The sequence below is a fragment of the Lathyrus oleraceus genome, chromosome 1 (genome assembly GCF_024323335.1).
Source record: "Lathyrus oleraceus cultivar Zhongwan6 chromosome 1, CAAS_Psat_ZW6_1.0, whole genome shotgun sequence".
NCBI lineage: Eukaryota > Viridiplantae > Streptophyta > Magnoliopsida > Fabales > Fabaceae > Lathyrus > Lathyrus oleraceus.
In genome coordinates, this window is record NC_066579.1 from 110,389,469 (window position 1) to 110,398,177 (window position 8,709).

Genomic DNA, 8,709 nt, shown 5'->3' on the forward strand with positions numbered 1-8,709 from the left:
TATATTTTATACTCAAAATTATTTTGATATATATTGTTTATTGTCTTTGTAATAAAGATGCACATAAATTTACTAGTCTTCAGTTTGAAAGTTCACATAAATTTAGGGGTCTTCAATTTGAAAGTCTATGGTCTCTATGAATAATAATCATTTAGATCGTCAAATTTTTTAAACTATAACACACATGTTTTCGTCTAGATATAACCATACCAACTAGATTATTATTTTTTGTTTAATTTCCTTCTTTCTCTTATGATCTCTTTTGAATATAACCATATCAACAATCTTATCATTCCAAAATGAAATCAATATTCTGAAATCAAATTAATTATTATTGTAGTTTTTTTTGCCAAATATTATCGATACTTGATTTTCTTTAAATGACAAAATGAATTTTTTTAATAATAAATATACTGATTTTTTAAGTGGTCTTTCTGAGATGTTCGAACCGAGAATATGAAAAGACGGAGAAGTAATATGAAACGGTTTGATGAAAATTAGAGTTTTATTTAATTGAATAAATTGATATTATTATTATTATTATTAATATTATTATTTATTAATATTTATTATCATCATTATTAATCCCATTTACCCACTTAATAACTCAAAATATTCCAAAACCACTATTCCAAAACCATTGACAATATTATACCATTTTAAATATAATGGATACAGATATGCAACTTCCAATACACATGTTTCAACCTTAAAAAATCAGTATATCCACACCTTTCACGTCAATATTTTTTGCTTATATTTGAAACAAACTTTCCCAAAAGTAACCATCATTAATGCTCTACTTTAACATCACATCAAACCTATATCTATCATACTTTTCAATAAATATAGAAACCAAATTTGAATAATATAATATTAATTTTTTTGAAATCTAACAAATTTATTTCATTCCCCTATAAGATTACTAAAATACAATTTTAAATTAATTCCAGGTACAATATTCTGTTTGGATTCATATATATTTTTTTTTTAAAAATCATTATGTAATTGCAATTTTTATAAATTCATTCTGTACATTGACAATATTTTTTCTTAATACTGTTTTTTTCTTACATTGACAATATTTTTTCTTACCTATTTATACTACTAAAAAATATTACCGTTATTTTATTGTTGTTGCAATCTTATCATTCCAAAACGAAATCAATATTCTGAAATCAAATTAATTATTATTGTAGTTTTTTTGCCAAATATTATCGTTGCTTGATTTTCTTTAAATGACAAAATGATTTTTTTTAATAATAAATATTACCGTTATTTTATTGTTGTTGCAATCTTATCATTCCAAAATGAAATCAATATCCTGAAATCAAATTAATTATTATTGTATTTTTTTTGCCAAATATTATCGTTGTTTGATTTTCTTTAAATGACAAATTGAATTTTTTTAATAATAAATATGAACCACTTAAATTGTAGGAGCGTGTGTTTCTTTATGGACATTGCAAATGAGAGAACGTTGGAAAATCTCAAATATCCAAATGCTTCTGACACAACAACATCGGTAAATGTGTAGGAACTTGGGAAAACTATAGATAAACATGCTCTAATGAAATCCCTTTAGGTTTTACGGCTATATTAATACATAGGCTGATGAAAAACTTTTCATTTCCCTATATTACACATATCCACATGTTACGTAATTGCCAATTATTTTGGAGGAAACAGACGAATTTTCGTATCAAATATATATATATATATATATATATATATAATGGAAATGATCCATTCTTAACATGTACCTTATATATTATATATTAGCATTTCAAGTATTGTTCCAAATTCAAGAAATGAACTTATCATGTTGAATGAGCAAAAGTTGTAAGAAAACTTTATTCAAATAAAGCCATGACAATGTAAGTTATGTTTTTTATCAGGTGAACATTTGATATTTTTATTCACTATAAAATTATATATCTTTTGTTTTATTTATAATGATGAAGATATATAATATCTGTTATATATGTGTAATTTTTTCAGATGTATGATCATTTTGAATTATAGAGCATGAGTGAGTACTATAATAGAAAATATTCAAAATGGTAGATGAAGAATTACATTTTAAAACTATTTTGAGGAGGAAGAATGCTGCAAAAGCCAGAATTTATAGAAAGAGTGTTATTGATGACAAGAAATCTAAGAGGTTGAAAACTGCTCTAAAAGAAAACGGTACATTTGATAAAAGACGCGGCAATGACTCAACAGCTTTGAGGATACCACTATCAGAACTTTCGCCAAACATACTAAATGACGGTCGTGGTATAGCCAACATTGAAGTAAGTCGTCAACTTCATTCGTCCTTAAAGACTAAGCCAAGTACCAATAATAATATCAGATCAAAAAGGATATCAAGCAGAAACATTACCAAATTAGGAGTTAACTTATCTAAGAGGTTTGACAATACATTTGCTGCAACAACATCAAACCAAGATCCAATACCAGAATTGCAACTCAATGAGCTTTTTGCATCTGATAGTGGAGACGATAATATGAATGATGAATCTGACGGTATATTCTTAATTATTTTTCATTTGAGTTAATTTGTTTATGAAATGTCATAGAATATTACAATATTCTTAACACAATAAATGTTATGTCAAAAGGTTACAGTTCAGCAACAAATTCAAGTTTTGATGAAGATGAAATGTCTAATGGAACAAATGCTATGGAAACTTTTGAAATTACATCAGGTATTTTAAAATGATTTACTATAAATAATATTTTATTATTATGAAATACAACTCATTTAACATATGAGTTAAATACTATTGATGATCAGGAGGGTATTATGATATAGGGGATCCTGTCATTGAATGTCAATATTATGGTGCAAATATGTGGTATTCGGAAAGGAAAAACAAATGTCGTCATGCGTCCAATCCTAAATTTTCCATGTGTTGTGGATCAGGAAAAGTTCAGTTACCTTTGTTAAAACCCGCTCCTAAAGTTCTACAACATCTGTTGTTTGACAACGAATCATGTGAATCAAAAAATTTCCAACAACAAATTCGAATGTACAACGTTATGTTTGCATTTACATATCCCGGTGCGAAAGTGGACAATCGATTTAACAACGGTAGATGCCCTCCCAATTTTTGTATCCAAGGTCAATCATGTCACCGAATAGGAAGCATGTTACCGATGCCAGGTCAAAATCCACGATTTGCACAACTATATGTTTATGACACTGAGAATGAAATTGAAAACAGAATGCATGGATTCAGGTTAGATATCTATTATTTTCCAAACTTTAAATTTATTTATTTAAGAAACTTGCAATAAACTGTTTCAACTCTTTTCATTATAGGTCAAAAAGTGGAGTTGATGTTAATATTGTGAGAAAACTATCAAAAATGTTATATGAACATAATGTTCATGCACAATCATTTCGCATGGTAAGGGACGGACTTTGTGAAGAAGGTGTTTCTGATTTAAAACTTCGTTTAATATCTGAACGAAGAAATGATGGAAGGATATATAATCAACCAACTGTATCCGAAGTAGCTGCTTTAATTGTTGGAGATGTCGACACTGCAGAAAAAAGAGACATTATAGTGCAAAAACAATGTGGCGAACTTCAAAGGATAGATGAGTATCATACCAGTTATTTAGGATATCAGTACCCATTATTATTTCCATATGGTGAGGATGGATATAGACCTAATGTGAGGCACCGTGATAAAGGGACAAATATTCGCCACTTCACAGACATAACACAGTCAGAACAGAACAATAAAGATATTCCTTGGGAAGAAGCAACAAAGCGAAATCGACTTACAATAAGAGAGTGGCTGGCCTTTAGAATTCAATCAAGATCTAATGAAGCACAAACATTGTTGCGATCAAGGAGACTTTATCAACAATTTTTGGTAGATGGTTTTACAATGATGGAATCAGAAAGACTTAGGTGGCTTCGAAAGAATCAGTCAAAACTGAGGGTTGGCAAGTATCACAATTTGAATGAATATAATTCAAATGGAGAAACACACGGGTCAAACACAGGTAAGAGGGTTATGCTACCTTCTTCATACGTTGGTAGTCGTAGATATATGGATCAACTATACTTTGACGGAATGGCAATATGCAGCTATGTCGGATATCCAGATCTTTTCATTACATTCACATGTAACCCCAACTGGCCTGAAATTCAGCGTTTGCTTGGTTCTGTTCATCTAAAAGCATCAGATCGTCCTGACATCATTTCAAGAGTCTTTAAAATGAAATTTGATGAGCTTTTGTCTGATCTCACAAAGAAAAGTCTATTGGGGAAAGTTCTTGCATGTGAGTAACTTATTCCATATTCAATTAATCGTATTGTTATTTTCAAATTTATCATTCGTGTGCTGACTATTGTATATATTTTATATATTTATTTTTATAGATATGTATACAATTGAGTTTCAAAAGAGAGGATTACCACATGCTCACATCTTAATTTTCCTCCATCCATCTAACAAATATCCAACTCCAAGTGATATTGATCGCATTATTTCAGCTGAAATACCTGACCAAGATACCAATGAAGAGTTGTATAATTTGGTTAAAACTCACATGATTCATGGCCCGTGTGGATTTGCAAATCGATCTTCACCGTGCATGAAAGATGGAAAATGTTCTAAATATTTTCCAAAACAGTTTCAGCCCGAAACAATTGTTGATCAAGATGGGTTTCCGGTATATAGAAGAAGGGACAATGGACATACAGTTCTTAAGAATGGAATTCAAGTCGATAACCGGAATGTTGTTCCATACAATGCAAAGTTGTTGACAAAGTACCAAGCTCGCATAAACATGGAATGGTGCAATCAAAGTACATCGATTAAGTACTTATTCAAGTACATCAACAAAGGTTACGACAGAATCACCGCTGCCATTGTACCGAATGATGATGGAACTTCCAACCAGCCGCAGAATATTGATGAGATCAAACAGTATATTGATTGTAGGTACGTTTCTAATATATCACTTGAAATATGATGTCATGCAATTTATCTATTTCAACTAAAAGTGTGCAATTTTTCTTTACATGCATGGTGTAGAAAATTTTATATGTACAATGTTTTGACTATATGTGTTATAATAAAATTTATATATTCTGTCTACAATAATCATTCTATTAATTTTAAATCCATTGCCTTTCATTATATTATTTGTAGGTACGTTTCTCGAGTGAAGCATCTTGAAGGATATTCTCCTTTCCAATCCATGGTAGAAAACCAGCTGTTGAGAGACTGTACTTTCATTGTGAAGGTCAAAATTCGGTATATTACACTGATTTTGGTCGTATCAATACAGTTCTGGAAAAACCAAGTGTAACTGAATCAATGTTTACATCATGGTTCGAAGCAAATTGCAAGTATCCTGAAGCACAAAATTTAACTTACAGCAAATTTGTTTCAAAATTTGTTTATGTTAAGAAAAAAAGAGAATGGAAACCCCGTCAAAAAGGTTACACAATTGGTAGGCTTATATGGGTTCCTCCAACAACTGGTGAATTGTACTATCTTAGATTGATGCTCACACATGTCAAAGGCCCCCACAGTTATAATGATATAAAAACAGTGAATAACGTAAAATATGATACTTTCTGGGATGCCTGTTTTGCTATGGGTTTTATCGGCGATGATAGAGAATTCATTGCAGCTATTAAAGAGGCAAATCATTGGGGTTCAGGTCAATATTTGAGATTACTATTTGTTCACATGTTATTATCAGGCAGCATTAACAGGCAACATTAACAGGCCAAGACATGTATGGAGTAAAACATGTCATCTCTTAGCTGATGGAATACTATATGCTCAACAGCGAATTGCAAACAATAGAGGTATTATTTTTCCTATATTGTGAATTTTTATTATATTTATTTGTTTGATTCTTAAAAGTAAATTTGTTTTATAGTTTACACTTATAATTACTATTGTATAAAGGTTTGAGGTTGTCGGATGAAGAGATAATGAATTTAACATTAATTGAGATTGAACGAAATCTTCAAAGGAAGAGCCGAAGTCTAAAGGAATTTGCTGGAATGCCTTATCCAAGTGGATATGTGGTTGAGCAGTTGGGAAATAAGCTCATATACGAAGAGCGGAGTTACAATCCAGCCGAACAATTGCAAGAATACAATAATTTGTTCTTAAATCTTACAGGTAAATATGTTAAATGTTTGTAAGTTTTGTCATAATTTTATAAAGTTAACTTTTAAAGTATGATTTTATCTTACAATTTTTTTTAATGTATAATTAATTTATTCACTGCATGTTTGCTATGTATTTTTTTTAAATTAGATGAGCAAAGAGGTGTATTCAAGCGAATAATGGAAGCAGTAAACAATCAACAAGGAGGCGTATTTTTTTTGTATGGATACGGTGGCACAGGGAAAATCTACATGTGGAGAACTCTAGCTTCCTACATAAGATCAAAGAAACAAATTTGTTTAACTGTTGCTTCATCGGGCATAGCTTCACTACTACTTCCAGGAGGTCGAACGACTCATTCAATGTTCAAGATTCCAATACCTACAATGGAGTCTTCTACATGTAATATCGATAAAGGTAGGGATCGTGCAGAGATACTAAAAATGGCAAAGTTGATAATTTGGGATGAAGCTCCAATGGCACACAGATTTTGTTTTGAAGCGTTTGATAAAACCCTTAAAGACATAATGGGGCGTTCCAATTGTTCTGACAAATTATTCGGAGGGAAAGTAATTGTATTTGGTGGAGATTTTCGGCAAATATTACCAATTGTACCAAGGGGCAGCCGTTCAGATATAATACATTCTACAATAAATTCATCATACATCTGGGATCATTGTGTTGTGCTGAAGCTTACAAAGAACATGCGACGCCAACAAGCCGACAATACTTCAAGTACATCTGAATTAGAATTGTTTTCTAATTGGATACTAAAAGTTGGCGATGGGAAATTGGAAGAACCTAACGATGGTTACACGGATATTCCTATTCCAAATGATTTCTTAATTTCTAACTATGATGATCCACTAGAAGCCATTATTAGTGAAACATATCCGAATTTTCTTAACAATTACAAGAATCCAGAATTTTTGCAATCAAGAGCTATATTGGCAGGAACAATTGAAACGGTTGACATCATAAATCAATACGTTTTGGGATTCATACCAGGTATGCGTTATCCATTGTAAACATATTTATAGATACATTCATATATTTATATGTACTAACATAGATTTATAATAATAAAATTTCAAAAATTTTCCCAAAGGTGAAGAAAAGGAATATTTAAGTTCAGATTCTGTAGACACTTTTGACGGTGAAGGAAATGAAGCTTTTGATGTTTTGACCCCAGAATTTTTGAATACACTTACAACTTCCGGTCTACCTAACCACAAGATTAAATTGAAGATTGGGACCCCTATTATGTTGCTTCGAAACATTGATCAACCTGAAGGTCTCTGCAATGGAACAAGGCTTATAGTTACAAGATTGGCAAACCACGTTATCGAGGCAAAGATTATATCTGGAAAGAATATTGGAGGGGTTATCTATATTCCAAGAATGGATATGACTCCAACACAATCTCCGTGGCCATTCAAAATGACTAGAAGGCAATTTCCCATAACTATATGTTATGCTATGAAAATTAACAAATCTCAAGGTCAGTCATTGGATTATGTTGGATTGTATTTGCCTAGAAGTGTATTTAGTCATGATCAACTATATGTTGCAATATCAAGGGTCAAAAGCAAAAAAGGGCTTAAGATATTAATCCATGACAAGGATAACCATCCATTGAATTCTACAACAAACGTCGTGTTCAAAGAAGTTTTTGAAAACTTATAGAACGTAAGTTTTTCATTAGTTATATTATATCAAGAAATGTCGTTGTTTATTATTAGAATTTTATTGAATGAGTTGTATAAAATATACATTATGTTTTAACATTTGTTTATATGGATGTAATTGTTTTTTACAGGGTAATGAATCATCACTTCCTAAAAGGTTGCGGGCAGGTTTTGTATAAACCCAGTTTTTTAAGGACTAAAGAATTGTACGAAGTTAAATCATTTTTGTTGCTGGACTTATTTCTCACAATTTTAACTAAAATTGTGAACCTTTTGTTTCAATATCTTTTGTTGCATTAAACCTTACTATATCAATTGCAATTAATTTCAACATTTGGTAGTATTCATTACTATATTTTAAAACAAATGAGGTTCTGATATTTCTTTTACATGGTTTATGTATTTTGGTTAAATAATCATTTATTATGAAGGTTAATATTTGCGCTTTTATACCTCAAATTACTAACAGATTGGAAAATTTCATCCATTACTAAATAAATATATTTTTATTTCTTATGTCCAAAATCTCAATGATAAATGGAATGTTTATCCATAACATTAACAATGGAATGTTTATTATATATCAATATACCAATAAATTGTAAAAATATTTTTGTATTATATTTTTTGATTATTTCCTTAATATAGTATACAAAAAAATTAAGCAAATTATATTACTATAAATTAATAATGTTTTACTTTATTATGTCCCAAACTGGAAAAAGTTATTTGTGGAAATTTTTTGAACCCATTTATTGATCATTTAACATCTATTACATTAAAAAAAACTCTTATGCAATAAATTTTTTCCAACCATATATATATATATATATATATATATATATATATATATATATATATATATA

General features: G+C 30.0%; 1 pseudogene; it reads left to right on the forward strand.

The window, feature by feature from the left end:
* Positions 1–2,060: 2,060 nt before the first annotated feature.
* LOC127094436 (uncharacterized) lies at positions 2,061–7,841 on the forward strand (annotated as a pseudogene).
* The last annotated feature ends 868 nt before the right edge of the window (positions 7,842–8,709 follow it).